Here is a 25,081-nt window from a genome sequence, read left to right as displayed (position 1 = left end):
TTTTCACATTCCTTATTTGAAGATTAATTTCTTTGTGCTAAAAATCGAGAACCTTTGGAGTGATGTCAGAATCATGGCAGAGTGAGTTGTTCCCTCTGTCTCTCTCCTCTAAGATACGAGCAGTAGGACAGACATCTGTAGACCAACAAAGTACTCTGTGCACAGCACACTAGAATGCCAGAAAAATTCACACATCTATACATCTGAAGGTGGACTGACTGGACTTCCTGGATGTGGTGGAACCAGAGAAGCAGTTGCAGCAGCCTCCAAGACTGAAGTTCCAGGAATTATGGCCACAGCTGGAGCTAGAGGCCCCTGGAACTGAGGTGACACTCATGAAAAGAAGCCCCAGGAATCCAGGCAGTGCATGCTCCTGTAGGCCCCAGGATGATACCTGTAAATGAGCCCCCTCCCACTACCCTGGTGGCAGCCCCATCTGACACTGCTCCTGCCAGCAGCAAGGGCTGAATCCAAGACCCTGCCAACCAGCAGTGGTGTAGCCCGTAACCTGAGATTCCAGGATTCCCACCAGCACCTGAGACCAGAGGCCGTAAGAGCCACAGTGGTGCCTTTGATTTAGACCCCAAAAGCAGTGCCCCCAGGAAGACGCCTGCCAGCAACAAGTGTTGCACACAACACCTGGGGACCCAGGCAGCAGTTGCAGTACCAGTAACCTGAGTTCAGGAGCTGCGTAGGCACCAGAAACAGAGACTCAGGGAGTCACAGTGGTGCTCATGACTTAGGTAACCATGCCCTTGGGGCAGTGGCGGTGCTAGCGTCACCAATAACCCTGTCCCACTCGGCAGCAGCAGCAATACCCACAAACTGAACACCCCCAGCAAGACTTGTCCAGTATTCTCAGAGAACCCGGGAGTAACAGTGCAGAGGGCACATGTGGCAGCGGTGCATGAGCCCATGGAGAGCATGCAGAGAGCCAGGCAACGGCAACAACAGGGCCCATAACCCTGGTGCCCTCCAGCTTCAGAAGCCCTTGCAACTTCAGGCCCCGACCATAGCAGGGGTGCCTGCAGACACCCAGATGTCACAGAGGTTGCCATGACCCTGGCTCCCACCCCACTTTTCCCATTACCCCCACCACAGTGGCAGAACCCACGACCTAGGCAACCCCAGAAGTAGCAGACGACCTTACAGTACAAGCGACCTTGGGGGTGACAGCCACAATTACACCAGTATCATAAGCGACAAGGTACCAGCAACCTCAGAGTCAACAGCAGCACAAGGTGGGCACTGAAAATTCCTGACAGATAGCAGAGGGTGGAAGGCTCTCGAATACAACCAGAAGTAGCTCAGAATCAAAATAAACAAAGACTTATCTAAGTAAGAAAGCTTTTTGGTACCCAAATGTGCCAGCAGGGGAACAACTCATCAAGCACTGTGAAAACTACAGGAACTCAGTACCATAAAAAGAAAATGACACTTTTCAAGAAACCTAACTTGCACTCACAGAAAACTGTGAACGAATGACAAAGAATTCAAAATAGCTGTCCTAAAGACACTCAATGGGTTAAAAGAAAACACAGGAAGACAGTTCACTGACCACAGGAATAAAACTAATGAACAAAAGGAGTGCTTCAACAAAGAGATTGAAACTCTAAAAAAAAAATGAACTTGGAAAACCGGCAGTGAAGAACACAATAAATAAGATTGAGAATAAAGGAGAAAGCATTGGAAATAGAGCAGACCATATGGAGGAGAGAGTTACTGAGCTCTAAGATAGAAATCCAGAAAAGATTCTGGGGGGAGAGGAGAGAGAATAAAGATATTCTTAAAATGGACAGATCATACAAGAAATATTTGACTCAGTTGGGAAAAGCAAAATAAGGATAATGGGTATCCCAAAAGGAGGAGAGAGGGAGAAGGGAGCAGAGAGCTTATTTAAAGAAATAAGAGCTGAGACATTCCCAAACCCCGGGGAAGGAACTGGATCTACATGGTCATGAAGCTAAGAGAACACTTAATTATCTCAACGCAAAAAGACCTCCTCCAAGACACATTATACTAAAAGTATCAAAAGTCAATTAGAAAGAAAGAACATTAAGGGTGGCCATAGAGGAGAAAATAACTTACAAAGGAATCCCCAGTAGGTTAGCAGGGGATTTCTCAGCAGAAGCTCGACAGGCTTAAGAAAGAGTGAAACGATATACTCAAAATATTCAAGAATAAACACTGTCAGCCAAGAATATTCTATCCAGCAAGGTTATCCTTCACATACGAAGGAGAAATAATGGCTATCCCAGAGGGACAAAAGCTGAGGGAGTTCACCACTAGACCTGCCTCAAAGAAATGCTGAAAGACGTTCTTCTATCTGAACATGTGACAAAGGTATAGAAAGCTTGCAGCAAGGTGATAAATACACAGAAAAGACACACAGAAAAAATTAACATAGTTAAAATGTCCATTGTACCTACAGCAATTGACAGATTCAATGCAATCCCAATCAGAATTCCAATGACATTCTTCATGGAAACAGAACAAAGAACGTTAAAATTTACATGGAACAACAGATGACCCCAAATAGCCAGAGCAATGCTGAGAAAAAAGAAGAAAGGTGGAGTTATTACACACCCTAAATTCAAAATAGACCAGAAAGCTAGAGCAATCAAGACAGTATGGCAGTGGCAGAAAACCAGACACACAGCTCAATGGAACACAATTGAGAGCCCACAAATAAACCCACACGTCTACAGACAGCTAATCTTCAACAAAGGAGCCAAGAACATACAATAGAGAAAAGAAAGTCTCTTCAATAAATGGAGTTGGAAAAGCTGGACGGCCACACACAAAAGAGTGAAAGCAGACCACTGTCTTATACCATACACAAAAATTAACTCAAAATGCGTTACAAACTTGAATGTAAGACCTGAAACCAGAAAATTCCTAGAGAAAAACACTGGCAGTCCGCTCTTTGATATGTCTTAGAAGTATTACTTTGAATATCATGTCTCAGGCAAGGGAATCAAAAGTGAAAACAAACAAGTGGGACGACATCAGACTGGAAAGCTTCTCTTTGGCAAAAGAAGCCATCCACAAAACAAAAGGACAAACTGGCAACTGGGAGATGATATGTGCAAACCACATATCTGATAAGAGGTTAATATTGCAAATGTATTCATAAAACTCCTACAAGTAAACAAAAAAAACCAAACCACCCAATCAAAAGACGCGAAGAGGCTATGCATAGATATTTTTCCAAAGAAGATATCCAGATGGCCAACAGGCATATGAAAAGATGTTCAACATCACTAGTTATCAGGGAAATGCAAATCAAAACTACAATGACATATCACCTCATGCCCAATAGAATGGGTATCACTAACAAGACAAGAAATAATAAGTGTTGGAGAGGATGCAGAGAAAAGGAAACCCTCCTGCACTGTTGGCGGGATTGCAAACAAGTACAAACTCTATGGAAAACCATATGGAGAGTTCTCAAAAAATAAAGAATAGAAGGGCTGGCCCAGTGGTGCAGCAGTTAAGTGTGCACGTTCTGCTTCGGCAGCTTGGGGTTCGCTGGTTTGGATCCCGGGTGCGGACATGGCACCGCTTGGCACGCCATGCTGTGGTAGGCATCCCACATATAAAGTAGAGGAAGATGGGCACGGATGTTAGCTCAGGGCCAGTCTTCCTCAGCGAAAAGAGGAGGATTGGTAGCAGTCAGCTCAGGGCTAATCTTCCTCAAAAAACAGAAAGAAAGGAAAGAAGGAAGGGGAGGGAGGGAAGGGGAGGAAGGGGAGGGAGGGGAGGGAGGGGAGGGAGGGGAGGGAGGGGAGGGGGGAGGCAGGGGAGGGAGGGGAGGGAGGGGAGGGAGGGGAGGAAGGGGAGGGAGGGGAGGGGGGGAGGGAGGCAGGGAGGAAAGGAAAGCAAAGAAAGAATAGAAATACCATATGATCCAGCTATTCCACTACTGGGTATTTACCCAAAGAGCATGAAATCACTAATTCAAAAAGACACACGCACACCTATATTCATCGCAGCATTAATCACAATAGCCAAGACTAGGAAGCAACACAAGTGCCCATCAGTGGGATGAATGAATAAAGATGATGTGATATATATAGAATGGAATGCTACTCAGCCATAAAAAGGCAGTATCTTGCCATTTGTGAGCAGGTGGAAGGACCTTGAGGGTATTATACTAAGTGAAGTCAGTCAGATGGAAAGACAGTCACCATATGACTTCACTTATATGTGGAAGATAAACAAAGAAACACACACACTCAGAGAATGGACTGGTGGATACTGGAGGGAAAGTGGGTGGAGGGAGGGCAAAAGGAGTAAGAGGCACACGTGGAAGGTGTTGGATGGCAACTAGACTTTTGGCGGCGAACAGAATGAGGTCTGTACAAAAGTCAAAATATAATGATGTAAACCTGAAACGGATACATTATAAACCAGTGTGACCTCAATTAAAAAAGAAACCTTAACTTTAATAAATCAAAGACAGACCAATGGCCAAATGCTAATCTACCAAATGGTCTTTGAATGGTGTCAACCACTGACAGTTCCAGAGTTCATTATCTTTGAACCAATATCACCCTCACAACCCCACAGTCCTTATTCTACATTTCAGATGACTACAACCCAGAAACACATATGGTCACAAAAATTGTGCGTCTAGCCTCACAGTCTAATTGTCCTTATTACCAGGGTTCTCAAACTGGGGGTCCTTGGGCTAAACAGGCCCACCAATCTGTTTAGTCAGTGGCAACATAGAATGTTTTGACTTTCCTTATATTTTCTAATTGAGATATAATTAACGTACAGTTAAATACACACAGCTTAAGCATTTGCTGGATGAGCTTTGACAACTGCATACAGGCATAGTAAAACCCAGCAAAAACAAGATACAGAATATAGCTATCCCCCTACAAAGATTTCTTGCTCCTTCCAGTTCATTCCTTCCCCGTGCTCTCAGACAAGCAATTTTTGAGTTCAATCAGGACACACTATTCTGTATATGTACATCAGGCATTTCACATAACATTTCCTTACTATACCTCAATTAATCTTTCTTCTATTGTTTAGTTTAACAATACGGAAAAACCTATTAAAATCTCCCACTAGAATTGTGGATTTGTCTATTTCTTCTTCTAACTATGTCAAGAAAGTTTTATCTATTTGCAACAATTACTACTGAGTGGGCATACATTTAAATTTTTAAAATTTGGGAGAAACACAAGCTTTTATAATGAGCTCTGTAGCTGTATCAGTGCTTTCTGACACTGCTGTCTGACATTAGGATCGGCCTGTTTGGGAGAGGTCTTTGTGCACTTCATGCGAAGCACTACGTCTCTTCTGGATGCCAACGTCTGCCAGTATGAAGGGTGGCGGAGAGCCTTGCTCACCGAAGGCGCCCACTGGTTGACGATCAACAGAGACCCATCACGCCACTCTTCACGTACACCTAGATCACAGCTAAATAGTTGTTCATAACAATATATCTCAGTTTTTTGTTTTTTTTTTTTAACATTTTACTTTTCCTTTTTCTCCCCAAAGCCCCCCAGTACACAGCTGTACATACATTCTAGTTGTGGGTCCCTCCAGCTGTGGTACATGGGACACCGCCCCAGCATGGCCTGATGAGCGGCACCACGTCCACGCCCAGGACTGGAACCTGTGAAACCCTGGGCCGCCGAAGCAGAGCACGTGAACTTAACCACTCGGCCACGAGGCCGGCCCTATCTCAGTTCTTAGAAATACATATTTAATTACTCTAAGAATGTAAAGGTGGGAGGAACACTGTCTTCTGAGCACTCATCCACCAGCTTCACCATCTCTGCACACCAGTCACTTGTTTCCAGCAGCCTCCTTATATGGACGGTTAGTGCTCCAGGTTTTGCACCTGATTCCCTCTCTCCAGCTACCCACCACTAATGACATGTCTGCACCCAGAGGTTGCTTACTGCCTGCCCACTGACTGTTGACTACCTGTGGTTCTGGCAACCTTGTGAACGTCTTCACCATGCGATGGGCTGCCATGATATCTTCTCTGACAAGGTCTGAAGTCCAGCCTTGGGGAGAGGGCCCATCTAGAAGTCTGGCTTTCTTTAGGTGGTCTCCATCCACACTAGGATATCTGTTACAATCCTCCTTACATCTTTATGTTTCACTTCTCTTGTTAAAATGAGACTCATTTTTGTCTCTTGATTTTATGCAGACTTATGCACAAGTGAGAACAGTGATCCCTGGAGACAAACGAGTAAACAGGAGATCTGGGGACACATTTAGTCAAGCCTTTGGACCTGAGCAACGAGCTGAGCCCCTTGCCAATAAGAAAGACATTCACAGAATCACCGTATCTGCACAGTCTCACCAACTTTATCCTCAGACTCCTCATCAACTGTTTCACTATGGCATGGTTAGCTCACTGGGACACCCAAGTGGGAAACAGAGAGGGTAACATGGATATTACCAAGCCACGTGGAGCCTCCAGTGCTTTCTGGCAACCTGCCTGGTCAGGGGAGTGTTCTGGTCCTTTACCTGTGGAGTGATTCTAGCCCCCTAGATGCAACAGTGTCTATAAAAAGTCAGACAGGAGGGGTTACTCTGGATGTTCGGTCAGGGAATCAAAGGCCTGATCTGGGTAGGAGACGGAACCTCCAGGTGGACTACAAGACCACTCTATGTTTATTAACATATATTTTCGCTACGGTTGATAATAACACAAGCGAATTGCTGATTCTGATTAATTCCTTGAATGAATTTGCTGTTCATAAGATTAAAACACATTTATACTTTCTCCTTTTTTTTTTTTTTTTTCCAGGAAGATTAGCCCTCAGCTAACTACTGCCAATCCTCCTCTTTTTGCTGAGGAAGACTGGCCCTGAGCTAACATCCGTGCCCATCTTCCTCTACTTTATATGTGGGATGCCTACCACAGCATGGCGTGCCAAGCGGTGCCATGTCTGCACCCGGGATCCGAACCAGCGAACCCCGGGCCGCCGAGAAGCGGAACGTGCGAACTTAACCGCTGCACCACCGGGCCGGCCCCTATACTTTCTCCTCTTTTCTCTTGATTCACTTCATATGAACAGACGTCATTTACCTTTTCTGTCAGGTACACACCGGAGATTAGAATCCTCCTTCGGCATTTTCAGCAACCAAATAAAACGTCTCCACTGTCAAAACTGGGAGTAAACCTTAATGCTCTCCCCTCTCTCAGCCTAGATGTATAACCAAACAAATACAGAACACTTTCCCCATATCTACTTGAGCTCCAGAACTCTAATCAATTTGTAATAACACATTTATTTCCTGGAGAGATGTTTGCCTCCCCCAACAGTTTACAAGTTTCTTAAGAATAGCCTTGGGTTGACTCTTCTCACTAAGCACTAATTGACCATTCAAACATTCATTAAGTGGGAGTATAACACCTAGTAAATGAATATACAAAGCCTTGCAAGCTGTGAAATGTGAAATAATGGAATCACTTACGTCTAAGGGCTTAAAAACAGCGCTGGGAGCCATTAAGGAAATGGGTCTTATGCAGGTCGTCAGGGAGCAGAAAAGGAACTTTCCAACCGAGTCACCTGAAGAAACCTGCAGCCCCTCCCAGTGAGGGACTTGGCCTCCCACTAGCCGGCCTCACCGATGAATTACCTTTAGCCAAGATTAGTTTTTTGAGCTACCGCCAATTAACAGTTTTGCAATACAAACCTCCTCCTTTAAAAGCCCCTTCTACTCCCTAGCGCACACTATCAGGGTTCCTACCTGAATCCGTGCTCCCAGAATTGCAGGTCTGCGATCCACAAATAAACGCCTCTCTGCCTTTCATTTGGCGGTCTATTTTTAGGTTAAGAGACCTAAGAAACTATCTTATTTTCCGTAACGTTCAGAAATGAAGAACGCGCCAAGACAAGGCCAAATCCTCCGGTGACACGTTCTGTCGCCCAGGAAAAGCAGCAGAGGCCCCCGAACCACTTTCCCCCGGACTCACAGCCACACGGCGGGGTCGCAGGTCCAGAGAACCGGAGGGCGCGGGGCCTGAGCAACGGGACTCGCACAGCGGAGCTGCTTCTCCTTCTGGGGAAAAGCCTCGAAGGTGACTCGGAGGCTCTGACCAGGGAAGCGCAGGGGACGCCAACGCCCCGCACGGCGCCCTTCCCGCCCCGGCTCAGCGCGGGGCCCAGCGGCCGGGCGGACGAGCGGAGGCCCGGCCTCTCTACGGAGCCCCTGGGGTCCCGGGCCGCACCTGTCCTTTAACGCCCTCCGTGCGCCCAGAGAACTCCCTCCACGGGCCGCACCGAGGAGGTGGCCACCGCACGAGGACCGACTTCAGAACTCCACGAGGCGCTGAGTCGCGAGACGAAAAGACCGCGCGAACCAGTGACGCCACTTCCGCTTCCTGCCTTGGAAGTAGGCGGGGGGTGTGGGGTGGGGGGGAGCCCCCAGGGCTCGGGCTGCCAATCACGTCCGTCCGTTTCCGGCAGAGAACTCGTAGTCCTCCCCGCGTGGGCGCCGATGGGCCCTGGCGTCGCTCGGCGCGGGCCTGGGGCCAGAAACAGGCCCCGCAGCCCAGGCGGAGGACGGAGGCCGGCCTGTGGGCGGGGCTGCCTGCGCGTGTGGGGCCCAACCGCGGGTGCCGGGTTCCGGGGAGACTTGGCCCCCGCGGGGTTAGATGGCAGACTGAGAGGCTGGGGGTGGGGACTTAGGCCGCCCGGTGCTCATCAAAACCTTCTCCCCCAGCTTGTCCTCACCTTCCTAGAGCGTTCACAAAGATTCTTCTGTAATATGCCTGCCAGTCCGTGAAGCAGTCTGTCTCGTCCATTTGATCAATTCTGTTTTTTTTAAAGGTGGGCACCTGAGCTAACCGGAGCTAACATCTGTTGCCAATCCTTTTCCTTCTCTTCTCCTCAAAGCCCGCCAGTACATAGTTGTAGATTCTAGCAGTGAGTGCCTCTGGTTGTGCTAGTGGGACGCCACAGAAGCTTAGCTGGATGAGCGGTGCCGTGTCCGCGCCCAGGAACTGAACTGGTGAAATCCTGGGCCACCAAAGGAGAGCCTGCGAACTGAACCACTCGGCTTCACCGGCCGCCCCCAAGGGAGCAATTCTATTTTTAAGCTTAACTTCACCTTATTTGCATTTTATAAACTTTATTTTTTTATTGCAGTAACATTGGTTTATAACATGATATAAATTTCGTGTGTAAATCATTATATTTCGATTTCTGTGTAGAATAATTACAATCCATCACCTTATACATGTGTCTAATCACCCCTTTCACCCTCCTCTTCCCCCTTCCCCTCTGGTAATCCCCAATCCAATCTCTGTCTCTATGTGTGTGTTTGTTCTTCTTTTGATCTTTATTTATGAGTGAGGTCAGACAATATTTGAGTTTCTCCCTCTGACTTATTTTGTTTTGCATATTTTGTTTCAAGGTCCATCTATGTTGTCACAAATGGCCAGATTTCATCCTTTTTATGGCCAAGTAGTATTCCATTGTATATATATATACCACACCTTCTTTAGCCATAGCCATTCATCCGTTGATGGGCACGTAGGTTGCTTCCAAGTTTTGGCTATTGCGAATAATGCTGCGATGACCATAGGGGTGCATGTATCTTTATGCATTCGTGTTTTCATGTTCTTTGAATAAATACCCAGAAGTGGCATAGCTGGATTGTATGGTAGTTCTAGTCTTATTTGTTTATTTATTTATTTATTTTGAGGAAGATTAGCCCTGAGCTAACTACTGCCAATCCTCCTCTTTTTGCTGAGGAAGACTGGCCCTGAGCTAACGTCCATGCCCATCTTCCTCTACTTGATATGTGGGACGCCTACCACAGCATGGCTTGTCAAGTGCTGCCATGTCCACACCCAGGATCCGAACCGGCGAACCCCGGGCTGCCAAATCGGAACATGCACACTTAACTGCTGGGCCACTGGGCGGGCCCCATATCCTTAATTTTTTGAGGAACCTCCATACCGTTTTCCATAGTGGCTGCACCAGTTTGCCCTCTCACCAGCAGTGTATGAGGGTTCCCTTCTCCCCACATCCTCTCCAAAATTTGTTGTTTCCTGTCTTGCTAATTATTCTGTTAAGCCATTCTGACAGGCATGAGATGATACCTCATTGTAGTTTTGATTTGCATTTCCTTTATAGCTAATGATGTTGAACATGTTTGCATGTGCCTGTTGCCCATCTGTATAGCTACTTTGGAGAAATGTCTGTTCAGATCTTTAGCCCTTTGTTTTTTTTTTTTTTTAAAGATTGGCACCTGAGCTAACAACTGTTGCCAATCTTCTTCTTTTTTTTTTTTTAAAGATTGTCACCTGGGCTAACAACTGTTGCCAATCTTCTTCTTTTCCTGCTTTATCTCCCCAAACCCCCCTGTACACAGTTGTATATCTTAGTTGCAGGTCCTCCTAGTTGTGGGATGTGGGACGCCGCCTCAACGTGGCCTGACGAGCGGTGCCGTGTCCGCGCCCAGGATCCGAACCCTGGGCCGCCGCAGCAGAGTGCACAAACTTAACCACTCGGCCACGGAGCTGGCCCTAGCTCATTTTTTAATTGGGCTGTTAGTTTTTTTGTTGTTGAGATGTATGAGTTCTTTGTATATTTTGGATGTTAACCCTTTATCAGATATATGGTTTGCAAATATCTTCTCCCAGTTGTTAGGTTGTCATTTTGTTGATGGTTCCCTTTTCTGTGGAGAAGATTTTCGTTTGATGTAGTCCCATTTGTTTATTTGTTCTACTGTTTCCCTTGCCGGGTCAGACATGGTACCAGAAAATATGCTGCAAAAGCTGATGTTGAAGAACATACTCCCTGTTTTCTTCTAGAAGTTTCATGGTTTTGGGTCTTATATTCAAGTCTTTAATCCATTTTGAGTTAATTTTTGTGTACGGTGCAAGATAATAGTCTACTTTCATTCTTTTGCACATGGCTGTCTGGTTTTCCCAACACCATTTATTGAAGAGATTTTCCTTTCTTCATTGTATGTTCTTATTTTATTTTATTATTATTTTAGGAACATTAGCCCTGAGCTAACATCAGCTGCCAATCCTCCTCTTTTTGCTGAGGAACACTGGCCCTGAGCTAACATCCATGCCCATCTTCCTCTACTTTATACGTGGGACGCCTGCCACAGCATTGCCAAGTGGTGCCATGTCCGCACCCGGGATGTGAACCTGTGAACCCTGGGCCACCAAAGTGGAACGTGCAAACTTAACCACTGCGCCACTGGGCTGGCCCCTCCATTGTATATTCTTGGCTCCCTAGTTGAAAAGTAGCTGTCCATAGATGTGTGTGTTTATTTTCAGGCTCTCATTTCTGTTCCACTGAGTCTGTGTCTGTTTTTGTGCCAGTACCATGCTGTTTTGGTTACTATGGCTTTGTAGTATATTTTGAAATCAGGGAGTGTGATACCTCCAGCTTTCTTCTCTTCTCTCAGGATTCCTTTGGCTATTCGGGGTCTTTTGTTGTTCCATATAAATTTTAGGATTCTTTGCTCTATTTCTGAGAAAAATGTTGTTGGAACTTTGATAGGGATTGCACTGAATCTGTAAATTGCTTTAGGAAGTATGGACATTTTAACTATGTTAATTCTTCCAATTCAAGAGCATGGAATATCTTCCCATTTCTTTGTGTCTTCTTCGATCTTTTCAACAATATTTTATAGCTTTCAATGTACAGTTCTTTCACCTCTTTGGTTAAGCTTATTCCTATCTATTTTATTTGTTTTTTTGCAGTTGTAAATGGGAATGTGTTCTTAATTTCTCTTTCTGCTACTTTTTTGTTAGTGTGTAGAAACGCAACTGATTTTTGTCTGTTGATTTTGGATCTTGCAACTTTACTGTATGCATTTATTATTTCTAAAAGTTTTTTCGTGGATTATTTAGGGTTTTCTATATATAAAATCTTGTCATCTGCAAATAGTGACGTTTTCACTTCTTCCTTTCCAGTTTGGATCCCTTTTATTCCTTTTTCTTGCCTGATTGCTTTGGCTAGGACTTCCTGTACTGTCTTAAATAAGTGTGGTGGAAGCGGGCATCCTTGCCTGCTTCCTGTTCTTAGAGGGATAGATTTCAGTTTTTCTCCATTTAGAATGATTTTAGCTGTGAGTTTGTCATATGTGGCCTGTATTATGCTGAGGTACTTTCCTTGTGTACTCATTTGATTCAGAGTTTTTATCATGAATGGATGTTGTATCTTGTCAAATTCTTTCTCCGCATTGATTGAGATGATCATGTGATTTTATTCTTCATTTTGTTAATGTGCTGTATCACATTGATTGATTTGCCCGTGTTGAACCATCCCTGCAGCCCTGGAATAAATCCCTCTTGGTCATGGTGTATGACATTTTTAATGTATTGTTGTGTTCGATTTGCTAGTACTTTGTTGAGGATTTTTGCCTCAATGTTCATCAGTGGTATTGACCTGTAATTTTCTTTTTTTGTGTTGTCCTTGTCTAGTTTTGTTATCAGGGTAATGTTGGTTTCACAGAATGAGTTCACCTTATTTTCTTTTATTTACATTGGACATGATGCTAAAGTCTGATGATTGATTCCTTTGTGTTTTCAGCGTAACAACATTTTTCTGTAACTTTTATATTTTTCTTCTTCAAATATGTATTTCTTTTGTACTTTTCTGATGAAACCTTATGGTCCAGGGCTTCCCATACTTAATTGTGTAATAGCACTGATATCAGGCATTCTCAACTCAGGGATGGAGTCAAGATTCTCTGGTAATCAAGTTTGCTTTGGGTTTCAGTGTGTGGCCTTTGGTGGAGTTAATAAAGGTCTTTTAAATTCTGACTTACCAGCACATTTTACCAAGAATTGTGCATGTGCATTACTAAATGTTTTATGCATCTACTGAAATGATGACTATTTTGTTATTGCAATATCTCATCTGTTGCTTACAAAGGATTTCACTTTTATGTAGACAAGAAAGTCTTTTTTAAAAGTAACTTCTGTGTTTCCTGCCTTGCCTTATAAATTATCTTCAAACTCTGGATTACAGACAGATTTTCTAATTTTCTTCTAAAATTTTTAAACTTTTAATTACATTTTAATTCTTAACCCTCAAAAAGTTGTATTTTGACATGTGCTGTGGAGCACTGGATGCAATTAATTTTCCTCCAGTAAGATGGTCAGTTGTCATACTGTCATTTATTGATAAACTAGCCTGACCTACTGATTTGAAATTCCACCTTAATTAAACAATATATTCCTATATATAATGTTTATCAGTTTCTAGCCTCTTCTGTTCCAATAGTATTTACTTATGCCCATAGCACACTCTTTTGGTTACAATAGTTTCAAATTAACTTTTAATATTTAGTGGCAAAAATATAATGGTAGCTGAGGTTTCTTGCATCTTACTGCTCTCGGTGCTTCAGAGACATCAAACTTTTTGTGCTGTTAATGATGTAGCTACTCTCGTGATTTTCTCTTTTGTTTGTGTTTTGGAACAGCTATATTGAAAAATAATTCACATGACACCCAATCACTCCTTTTAAAATGATACCATGTTTTTTACTATGTTCAAGGAGTTATGCAACCATCACAATTTTACAACCTTTTCATTACTCCAAAAGCACCCTTTGGCTGTTACATGCCCATTTTCATACTCATTTAACATCTAAGCTGCCATGAGGCTACTTTCTGTCTTTATAGATTTGCACTTTCAGACATTTCATGTAAATGAAATCATACAAGCTTTTGTCAATAGTTTATTTTTGCTTGCTATGCTTTTCGAGGTTCATATGTATTGTAGCATATATCTTTCCTTTCTATTGCTGAATGATATTCCATTGTATGAATATAATGCATTTTATTTATCTGTTGATCAGTGGATAGACACTTGGGTTGTTTGCACTTTATGAAGACTATGAGTAATGCTGCTACGAAAATTCATGTGTATCTTTATTGCAGACATGTTTTCATTTCTATTGGGCTTTGAATCACTAAGGTTTCTCCCAAGAAACAGAAGATATGGCCTTGGACCGTATTGTAAGATCAGAAAGATCATTTATACGTATAAAATATTATACTGAAATATATAAAAATACATATAATGAAATTTACTCTAAGGAATTGACTCATGCAACTATGGAGACTGAAAAGCCACATAATCTGTTTGCAGTTGCAGACAGAATGCAAGCCAAAACCTGCCCAGTGATTGATTGTCTCATCTACAGCTCATTAGTCAAGTTTGTACCTGCTATCATACAGGCTTTAAGGATTAAAGAAATCAACCAAACTTCATCAACTCAGCTTTATTTACTGAGTTCATTCAATGCATTGCCTCCATCCCGTGAGACTTTATTAGAGAGAACAAAACAGCAAGAGAAGGTAGAGTGGCAGGTCTGTGCAGCTGACGTGAATGTCCTAAACAGTCATGTGGAAAAACTAATACAAAACCAAATCATATAAAAGTTTTCTGAATAAAAATTTTTTTTTGGTGATAAGGATGCAATAATCACAATGGGTGACCATAAAATGCTGGAGACCAGGAAACCTAGTGGTGCTATTCAAAGGCCTGAAAGCCAGCCAGCCAATGGCATAGCTTCCAGTCCGTGTCTCAAGGCCTGAGAACCAGGAGCTCGAAAAGTAGGGGAACATTATCCCTGCTCAACAGTGAGGCAGAGAAAGAGAATTCAAATTTCCTCCACCGTTTCGTCCTATTCAGGCCCTAAATCAAATTGGATAATGTCCATCCACATTGGGGAGGGCAAATCTGCTTTACTCAGTCTACTGACTGCACCCAGGAATTCTGGTTGCACCTAGAAATAATATAGATATCTAAACTTTCTGTGATGCAGTCAAGCTAACACATAAAATTAACTATTGCAGCTATATACCCAGGAATAGAATTGCTGGGACATGTAGCAACTATATGGTTAACATTTAGAAGAACTGTCAGAGTGTTTTCCAAAGTGGCCGCATCATTTCCAATCGACCACCAATGTATGAGGGTTCCAATTTCTACACATCCTTGCTAACACTTATTGTTTGTCTTTTATGTTTTAACCATCCAGTGATGTGAACTGAAACCTCATTGTGAATATAGTTTTAATTTCCCTAATGATTGTGATGTTAAGCGTCTTTTCTTAGGCTTGCGACCATTTCTGTGCTTTCTGTGGAGAACTGTCCGTTCAAACCCTTTGTTCATTTAAAAAACTAGATTGTCTTCTAATTCTTGAGTTGTAAGAGTTCTTTATGTATTCTGCATGTAATCCTTATCACATATGTGAATTGCAAATATTTTCTCCCACTCCATGGTTGTCTCCACTTTCCTGAGTGTGTCCTTTGCTTTAGGTATCACAGCTAAGAAGCCATTGCCAAAAGCAATGTTGTGAAGATTTCCTCCTATTTTTTATTTAGGAATCTTATAGTTTTTGGTCTTACATTTAGGTTTTCGATCCATTTTGAATTAATTTTTGTAAGTGGTGTAAGGAAAGGGCCCAATGATATTCTTTTGCAGGTGGATATCCAGTTTCCCAGTACCATTTGATGAAAAGATTATTTTCTTTCCCTGTTGAATTCTCCTAGCACCCTTCTCAGAACTCAATTGAGAATATATGTGAGGGCTTATTTCTGGACTCTCAATTCAGTTTCATTAATCTGTATGTCTGTTGTTAAGCCAGTAACACACTGTTTTGATTACTGCAAATTTACAGTAAGTTTAAATCAACTGATATGTTCAAGTCAAAGAAAGAAAAAAAGAGGCAAATGGGAAACATAAAATAAGATGAATAAATGAAATCCAAACTTACTGCAGTTACATTATTTATAAACGGATTAAGTGCCTCCATAAATAGTAAGGATTATTAGTGTGGATTTTATAAATATCAAGATTAATGCAATGGAAGAATTGGAATTGAATCGTAGCCCACATAAAGGACGAGCATGAGAAAAGGTGAAATTTGAATGAGGTCTGTTGATTAGTTAATAGTATTTTATCAACGTTAATTTCTGGGCTTCTCTAATTATACTGTGGTCACCTAAGATGTTAACCCTAGGGGTAGCCCAGGGCAGGATATACAGGACACCAATGTCCTATTACAACCTCTCTGAATGCCTAATTTTATGTCAACATACAAAGTTTACTAAAAATCTAGCTTTTAAAAGTTTCACCTCTATGATGTTTTTGGAGACATCTAAAAACTGTTACAGTAAGACTGAGAAAAAGAAAACAATAAGATATATCTTCATAAAAATCTGACAAAATAGATTTTATTGGAATGCACATTCTTATACATAAAAAGTTACCGGTAATTTTTGAAAGGCTCACTTCAGCAAAGAACTACAACAATTATACAATGGTATGCACCTAATAACACAGCCTTCAAAATATAGCAAACAAAAATGGACCAGATGAAAGGAGACTTACAAAGCCACCATTGGAGTGGAATATTTTCATACACCAGTCTCTGGATGAGATAGTGCAGACGAACAAAAATTCAACAGCCATCAAGGACTTGAGCAAGGCAATGAACAACTGGACCCATAGACACAGACAGCGCTGCTCACTACAAGGATAAATACACATTCTTTTCAATCTCACACGGGACCCTTCTCAAAATTGAGCACAAACAAGCCCAGAAAACATATCTCAAGCATTTCCAAAAATTAATATGATTCCCTAAACACAATGCTATTCAATTAGCAATCAATAACAAAAACATAATGAAAACATCAAATGTTCAAAATTTAGAAACACATTTTGAAAGAAGCCACCTGACAAAGCACAAACTGTAGAAGAAATCAGATATTTATAATCGAAAAATAAAAAACACCAAGTCAATTAAACTCTGTTGCAGATTCAGCTACAGCAATATAAAGATAGCCAAGATCTAAAATGATTACATAATACTTAAGGAGAAAGTCTGTAAAATAATGAGGTATGCATTTCATTTTAGGGATAGAAAAAGAATGACAAAATACAGTCACGCATTTCTGAATAATGGGGATACACTCTGAGAAATGCATCATTAGGCGATTTCATCCTTGTGTGAAGATCAGAGAATATACTTACACAAAACTAGATGGTATAGCCTACTACACCCCCAGTCTATATGGTACTAATCCTATGTGACAACCTGTATATACATGTGGCCATTTATGTCATATATGTGGTTAGTCATTGACTGAAATGTTATGTGGCGCATGACTGTAAATACACCAAAACTAGAATGAAAGTAAAAATAAAGATAAGAACAGAAATTAACAAAATAGAACATTGAGTGGATTGAAGGGGTCCCCCAAAGATTCATCTCTTGAATCCCTACGCCCCAGGGTGATGGCATTTGGAGATGGGGCCTTGTGAGGAAATTAAGTTTAGAAGATGTCATGAGGATGGGCCCCCCAAGGTGGTATTCGTGCCCTGATGAGAAGAGACACTGTAGCTGAGTTCAGTGGGTTTCTCGCTTGGTGAGTGCAGAGCCAAAAATTACAACCAAGGCAGAAGTAGATGAAGAAAAGCTTTATTGCTGCCCAAGCAATGGAGAACAGTGGGGAGAGTTCCCACAGCAGTGTCTCTCTGAGCTCAGCGCTGGTGGAGACTTTACACATGAGGGAACAGAGGGTACAAGGTTTATTTGTAACAACTGTGTTCATTTAAGGCACAAGCACAGCATGCATACATGTTATGACATACATCCCATGATCTAAAAATGGCTGTTTGGAACCTCCCAGAGGAGGAGAATTCAGGATGTAAATGAGTTAAGGTAACTTTAGGATGCCTGATGCTGGACCAATTCATAGTGGTCTTGCAGCAGATGTGTGAGTCACGTGTGAGTTTCTCTGTCAGATAGCAACATCTGCAAAATGTGGACAGAAATTTCTGCGAAACAGATCACATAGTTTCTTCTTGTCAGAAAAACATTCCAAAGACCACGTTAGTTGTGGATCAGATCCTCAGTAACCCTTCCTTTGCCTGGTTCCCTGGTCACAACACCAGAGAGCTTGCTGGCTTTCTCTCTGCCAGGTGAGGACAGAGAGAAGGCATCATCTACAATCCAGGTAGAGAGCTAACACTAGGAACCTACCTTGCTGGCATCAGATCTTGGAATTCAGCCTCTAGAAAATGAATTTCTGTTTAAGCCATTTGATCGATGATATTTTGTTATAGCATCTGAGCCTTATAATATAGAACACAAAACAGATATACCGTAGATTAATCAAACCAATTTCCTTTCAAATGAATTAACAAAGCTGAATAAATTCTGGCATAATTAATATAAGAAAAATGAAGAGTCACAAGCAAATGATAGTAGGAATGAAAAGGGATACAAAAGGTACATAATTACAAAAGCCACAAATGCTAAAAACATAAGAAACTGTAAATTTGAAAATAGCAAAGTCCTGTAAAACACAACTTGCCTAACTGACTTATGATAAATTGGGAAACTTAACAGTCCTACAAACATAAAAACAATTTAATCCTTGCTTTTAAATTGTTCCAAATATGAAAAAAAAGCTAGCGACAATGTCAACAACTAATCCAGATTCAGGTGATTTTTTTAAAATTTATTTTTTGCTGAGGAAGATTCGCCCTGAGCTAACATCGTTTCCAATCTTGTTCTATTTCGTATGTGAGCCGCCACCACAGCATGGCCACTGATAGATGAGTGGTGTAGGTCTGTGCCTGGCAAACAAACCCAAGTCACCAAAGTGGAGCATGCTGAACTCAACCACTAGGCCACCAGGGCTGGCCCCAGATTCAGATGATTTTGCCAGTGAATTTTGACCTATGTAAGAAAAACAATTCTTCTCATATAGAAATTGTTTAAGAGTTTAGAAAAGGAGGAGATACTCCTATCTTAATACAAAAGCCAGAATAGAGTAAGAAAAGAATATGACATGCCAGTGGTACTCAGAAATACTTGTAATTTACACAGATTGCAGACCCCTTTGTCCCACAGAGGTGGGCGGGCACCGCTGTGCTTACTTTGTAGTGGGTTGGGGGCTGGCCCCACCTGTGTTGGTGAGAACCACCCTGAACTGACCTTGCTTTTGGCAATGGCTTCTTAGCTGTGATACCTAAAGCAAAGGACACACTCAGGAAAGTGGAGACAACCATGGAGTGGGAGAAAATATTTGCAATTCACATATGTGATAAGGATTACATGCAGAATACATAAAGAACTCTTACAACTCAAGAATTAGAAGACAATCTAGTTTTTTAAATGAACAAAGGGTTTGAACGGACAGTTCTCCACAGAAAGCACAGAAATGGTCGCAAGCCTAAGAAAAGACGCTTAACATCACAATCATTAGGGAAATTAAAACTATATTCACAATGAGGTTTCAGTTCACATCACTGGATGGTTAAAACATAAAAGACAAACAATAAGTGTTAGCAAGGATGTGTAGAAATTGGAACCCTCATACATTGGTGGTCGATTGGAAATGATGCGGCCACTTTGGAAAACACTCTGACAGTTCTTCTAAATGTTAACCATATAGTTGCTACATGTCCCAGCAATTCTATTCCTGGGTATATAGCTGCAATAGTTAATTTTATGTGTTAGCTTGACTGCATCACAGAAAGTTTAGATATCTATATTATTTCTAGGTGCAACCAGAATTCCTGGGTGCAGTCAGTAGACTGAGTAAAGCAGATTTGCCCTCCCCAATGTGGATGGACATTATCCAATTTGATTTAGGGCCTGAATAGGACGAAACGGTGGAGGAAATTTGAATTCTCTTTCTCTGCCTCACTGTTGAGCAGGGATAATGTTCCCCTACTTTTCGAGCTCCTGGTTCTCAGGCCTTGAGACACGGACTGGAAGCTATGCCATTGGCTGGCTGGCTTTCAGGCCTTTGAATAGCACCACTAGGTTTCCTGGTCTCCAGCATTTTATGGTCACCCATTGTGATTATTGCATCCTTATCACCAAAAAAAAATTTTTATTCAGAAAACTTTTATATGATTTGGTTTTGTATTAGTTTTTCCACATGACTGTTTAGGACATTCACGTCAGCTGCACAGACCTGCCACTCTACCTTCTCTTGCTGTTTTGTTCTCTCTAATAAAGTCTCACGGGATGGAGGCAATGCATTGAATGAACTCAGTAAATAAAGCTGAGTTGATGAAGTTTGGTTGATTTCTTTAATCCTTAAAGCCTGTATGATAGCAGGTACAAACTTGACTAATGAGCTGTAGATGAGACAATCAATCACTGGGCAGGTTTTGGCTTGCATTCTGTCTGCAACTGCAAACAGATTATGTGGCTTTTCAGTCTCCATAGTTGCATGAGTCAATTCCTTAGAGTAAATTTCATTATATGTATTTTTATATATTTCAGTATAATATTTTATACGTATAAATGATCTTTCTGATCTTACAATACGGTCCAAGGCCATATCTTCTGTTTCTTGGGAGAAACCTTAGTGATTCAAAGCCCAATAGAAATGAAAACATGTCTGCAATAAAGATACACATGAATTTTCGTAGCAGCATTACTCATAGTCTTCATAAAGTGCAAACAACCCAAGTGTCTATCCACTGATCAACAGATAAATAAAATGCATTATATTCATACAATGGAATATCATTCAGCAATAGAAAGGAAAGATATATGCTACAATACATATGAACCTCGAAAAGCATAGCAAGCAAAAATAAACTATTGACAAAAGCTTGTATGATTTCATTTACATGAAATGTCTGAAAGTGCAAATCTATAAAGACAGAAAGTAGCCTCATGGCAGCTTAGATGTTAAATGAGTATGAAAATGGGCATGTAACAGCCAAAGGGTGCTTTTGGAGTAATGAAAAGGTTGTAAAATTGTGATGGTTGCATAACTCCTTGAACATAGTAAAAAACATGGTATCATTTTAAAAGGAGTGATTGGGTGTCATGTGAATTATTTTTCAATATAGCTGTTCCAAAACACAAACAAAAGAGAAAATCACGAGAGTAGCTACATCATTAACAGCACAAAAAGTTTGATGTCTCTGAAGCACCGAGAGCAGTAAGATGCAAGAAACCTCAGCTACCATTATATTTTTGCCACTAAATATTAAAAGTTAATTTGAAACTATTGTAACCAAAAGAGTGTGCTATGGGCATAAGTAAATACTATTGGAACAGAAGAGGCTAGAAACTGATAAACATTATATATAGGAATATATTGTTTAATTAAGGTGGAATTTCAAATCAGTAGGTCAGGCTAGTTTATCAATAAATGACAGTATGACAACTGACCATCTTACTGGAGGAAAATTAATTGCATCCAGTGCTCCACAGCACATGTCAAAATACAACTTTTTGAGGGTTAAGAATTAAAATGTAATTAAAAGTTTAAAAATTTTAGAAGAAAATTAGAAAATCTGTCTGTAATCCAGAGTTTGAAGATAATTTATAAGGCAAGGCAGGAAACACAGAAGTTACTTTTAAAAAAGACTTTCTTGTCTACATAAAAGTGAAATCCTTTGTAAGCAACAGATGAGATATTGCAATAACAAAATAGTCATCATTTCAGTAGATGCATAAAACATTTAGTAATGCACATGCACAATTCTTGGTAAAATGTGCTGGTAAGTCAGAATTTAAAAGACCTTTATTAACTCCACCAAAGGCCACACACTGAAACCCAAAGCAAACTTGATTACCAGAGAATCTTGACTCCATCCCTGAGTTGAGAATGCCTGATATCAGTGCTATTACACAATTAAGTATGGGAAGCCCTGGACCATAAGGTTTCATCAGAAAAGTACAAAAGAAATACATATTTGAAGAAGAAAAATATAAAAGTTACAGAAAAATGTTGTTACGCTGAAAACACAAAGGAATCAATCATCAGACTTTAGCATCATGTCCAATGTAAATAAAAGAAAATAAGGTGAACTCATTCTGTGAAACCAACATTACCCTGATAACAAAACTAGACAAGGACAACACAAAAAAAGAAAATTACAGGTCAATACCACTGATGAACATTGAGGCAAAAATCCTCAACAAAGTACTAGCAAATCGAACACAACAATACATTAAAAATGTCATACACCATGACCAAGAGGGATTTATTCCAGGGCTGCAGGGATGGTTCAACACGGGCAAATCAATCAATGTGATACAGCACATTAACAAAATGAAGAATAAAATCACATGATCATCTCAATCAATGCGGAGAAAGAATTTGACAAGATACAACATCCATTCATGATAAAAACTCTGAATCAAATGAGTACACAAGGAAAGTACCTCAGCATAATACAGGCCACATATGACAAACTCACAGCTAAAATCATTCTAAATGGAGAAAAACTGAAATCTATCCCTCTAAGAACAGGAAGCAGGCAAGGATGCCCGCTTCCACCACACTTATTTAAGACAGTACAGGAAGTCCTAGCCAAAGCAATCAGGCAAGAAAAAGGAATAAAAGGGATCCAAACTGGAAAGGAAGAAGTGAAAACGTCACTATTTGCAGATGACAAGATTTTATATATAGAAAACCCTAAATAATCCACGAAAAAACTTTTAGAAATAATAAATGCATACAGTAAAGTTGCAAGATCCAAAATCAACAGACAAAAATCAGTTGCGTTTCTACACACTAACAAAAAAGTAGCAGAAAGAGAAATTAAGAACACATTCCCATTTACAACTGCAAAAAAACAAATAAAATAGATAGGAATAAGCTTAACCAAAGAGGTGAAAGAACTGTACATTGAAAGCTATAAAATATTGTTGAAAAGATCGAAGAAGACACAAAGAAATGGGAAGATATTCCATGCTCTTGAATTGGAAGAATTAACATAGTTAAAATGTCCATACTTCCTAAAGCAATTTACAGATTCAGTGCAATCCCTATCAAAGTTCCAACAACATTTTTCTCAGAAATAGAGCAAAGAATCCTAAAATTTATATGGAACAACAAAAGACCCCGAATAGCCAAAGGAATCCTGAGAGAAGAGAAGAAAGCTGGAGGTATCACACTCCCTGATTTCAAAATATACTACAAAGCCATAGTAACCAAAACAGCATGGTACTGGCACAAAAACAGACACAGACTCAGTGGAACAGAAATGAGAGCCTGAAAATAAACACACACATCTATGGACAGCTACTTTTCAACTAGGGAGCCAAGAATATACAATGGAGGGGCCAGCCCAGTGGCGCAGTGGTTAAGTTTGCACGTTCCACTTTGGTGGCCCAGGGTTCACAGGTTCACATCCCGGGTGCGGACATGGCACCACTTGGCAATGCTGTGGCAGGCGTCCCACGTATAAAGTAGAGGAAGATGGGCATGGATGTTAGCTCAGGGCCAGTGTTCCTCAGCAAAAAGAGGAGGATTGGCAGCTGATGTTAGCTCAGGGCTAATGTTCCTAAAATAATAATAAAATAAAATAAGAACATACAATGAAGAAAGGAAAATCTCTTCAATAAATGGTGTTGGGAAAACCAGACAGCCATGTGCAAAAGAATGAAAGTAGACTATTATCTTGCACCGTACACAAAAATTAACTCAAAATGGATTAAAGACTTGAATATAAGACCCAAAACCATGAAACTTCTAGAAGAAAACAGGGAGTATGTTCTTCAACATCAGCTTTTGCAGCATATTTTCTGGTACCATGTCTGACCCGGCAAGGGAAACAGTAGAACAAATAAACAAATGGGACTACATCAAACGAAAATCTTCTCCACAGAAAAGGGAACCATCAACAAAATGACAACCTAACAACTGGGAGAAGATATTTGCAAACCATATATCTGATAAAGGGTTAACATCCAAAATATACAAAGAACTCATACATCTCAACAACAAAAAAACTAACAGCCCAATTAAAAAATGAGCTAGGGCCAGCTCCGTGGCCGAGTGGTTAAGTTTGTGCACTCTGCTGCGGCGGCCCAGGGTTCGGATCCTGGGCGCGGACACGGCACCGCTCGTCAGGCCACGTTGAGGCGGCGTCCCACATCCCACAACTAGGAGGACCTGCAACTAAGATATACAACTGTGTACAGGGGGGTTTGGGGAGATAAAGCAGGAAAAGAAGAAGATTGGCAACAGTTGTTAGCCCAGGTGACAATCTTTAAAAAAAAAAAAAGAAGAAGATTGGCAACAGTTGTTAGCTCAGGTGCCAATCTTTAAAAAAAAAAAAAAACAAAGGGCTAAAGATCTGAACAGACATTTCTCCAAAGTAGCTATACAGATGGGCAACAGGCACATGCAAACATGTTCAACATCATTAGCTATAAAGGAAATGCAAATCAAAACTACAATGAGGTATCATCTCATGCCTGTCAGAATGGCTTAACAGAATAATTAGCAAGACAGGAAACAACAAATTTTGGAGAGGATGTGGGGAGAAGGGAACCCTCATACACTGCTGGTGAGAGGGCAAACTGGTGCAGCCACTATGGAAAACGGTATGGAGGTTCCTCAAAAAATTAAGGATATGGGGCCCGCCCAGTGGCCCAGCAGTTAAGTGTGCATGTTCCGATTTGGCAGCCCGGGGTTCGCCGGTTCGGATCCTGGGTGTGGACATGGCAGCACTTGACAAGCCATGCTGTGGTAGGCGTCCCACATATCAAGTAGAGGAAGATGGGCATGGACGTTAGCTCAGGGCCAGTCTTCCTCAGCAAAAAGAGGAGGATTGGCAGTAGTTAGCTCAGGGCTAATCTTCCTCAAAATAAATAAATAAATAAACAAATAAGACTAGAACTACCATACAATCCAGCTATGCCACTTCTGGGTATTTATTCAAAGAACATGAAAACACGAATGCATAAAGATACATGCACCCCTATGGTCATCGCAGCATTATTCGCAATAGCCAAAACTTGGAAGCAACCTACGTGCCCATCAACGGATGAATGGCTATGGCTAAAGAAGGTGTGGTATATATATATACAATGGAATACTACTTGGCCATAAAAAGGATGAAATCTGGCCATTTGTGACAACATAGATGGACCTTGAAACAAAATATGCAAAACAAAATAAGTCAGAGGGAGAAACTCAAATATTGTCTGACCTCACTCATAAATAAAGATCAAAAGAAGAACAAACACACACATAGAGACAGAGATTGGATTGGGGATTACCAGAGGGGAAGGGGGAAGAGGAGGGTGAAAGGGGTGATTAGACACATGTATA

At 41.3% G+C, this 25,081-nt stretch overlaps 1 protein-coding gene across 6 annotated transcripts in view; it reads right to left on the bottom strand.

The window, feature by feature from the left end:
- LOC100059060 (zinc finger protein 846) overlaps positions 1-8,370 on the bottom strand; it is a 34,926-nt gene extending 26,556 nt beyond the window's left edge. The window contains exon 1 of one of the 6 annotated variants that reach the window (XM_070274122.1): positions 7,958-8,370. The gene's annotated coding sequence lies outside the window, so the exon portion shown is untranslated. Of the gene's footprint in view, positions 1-7,731 lie in introns of all 6 variants that reach the window. The other 5 variants (XM_070274123.1, XM_070274124.1, XM_070274120.1 and 2 more) reach the window with 5 other exon arrangements.
- Positions 8,371-25,081: the final 16,711 nt, after the last annotated feature.

The sequence above is a fragment of the Equus caballus genome, chromosome 7 (genome assembly GCF_041296265.1).
Source record: "Equus caballus isolate H_3958 breed thoroughbred chromosome 7, TB-T2T, whole genome shotgun sequence".
NCBI lineage: Eukaryota > Metazoa > Chordata > Mammalia > Perissodactyla > Equidae > Equus > Equus caballus.
Note: the sequence above shows the minus strand (reverse complement) of the source record. Positions and strands in the feature narration are given on the sequence as shown.